This window comes from Pygoscelis adeliae, unplaced genomic scaffold (assembly GCF_000699105.1).
Source record: "Pygoscelis adeliae isolate BGI_AS28 unplaced genomic scaffold, ASM69910v1 Scaffold113, whole genome shotgun sequence".
NCBI classification, from domain to species: domain Eukaryota; kingdom Metazoa; phylum Chordata; class Aves; order Sphenisciformes; family Spheniscidae; genus Pygoscelis; species Pygoscelis adeliae.
In genome coordinates, this window is record NW_008825108.1 from 4,405,375 (window position 1) to 4,406,169 (window position 795).

Here is a 795-nt window from a genome sequence, read left to right on the forward strand (position 1 = left end):
TCTTCCTTCTTATCCTGGGTTCTTCCTTCTGCCACAAATTATCTTTGCCTTGCTTTTCCAGCTAGCCCTTTTGGATGCTTTTATGGTTTGCAGTCCTCTCATTTTCCGGCTCTTTGTTCCTCTTAGGAACAAAGCACGTGCTCTCCTCTCTGCTGTCTTTCAAAGGGAAGCCCTTGCTCTCACACTCAGCTATCCCTTAGCTGAGCTGAATTTATGATGGCCACTGTTTCCTCTTCTTTATCTTTTCATGCCTAACTTCACAAGTGTCTTCATGGTAGATACATCTATCGGGTCAGTGATATTCCTCTCTATTTCTTGCAAAATCTTCCTCCTGTCTTTCCAGCCTCAAAATATGAATAGATATCTGACTGTGTGAGCGTTTGCTTTTTTTCCTAGGTTTTAACCCCACTAACAGTGAAGGTGAGTTGTTATTCCTCCATCACGTCCCTGTGGTAAGATGCAGATTTGTTATCTGGTGAAAAGATAGCTCAAAAGGATGGGAATTAGCATATGATCTTGGGGCGATACAGTAAGTCTCTCTTTCTTTTGAAATTCATGTTTTTGACTCCCACTTACCTACCTGCCCTCACCTATGATGAACTCTGCCTGCTTGGGCATTTCCCCAACTCTCCACGGAGAAGGCGGCAGCACCACTGTGGTCTGGTTCTTGCCTGACCGGGTTTGCAGTGGGCACCCTTACCTTCATCTGCCAGCACCTCTGCAGATCACTGGATTCGACAGCAAAGACAAGAACAAAACAAAACTAGAGAAGTGACTTCCACCACTGCCCAGAGA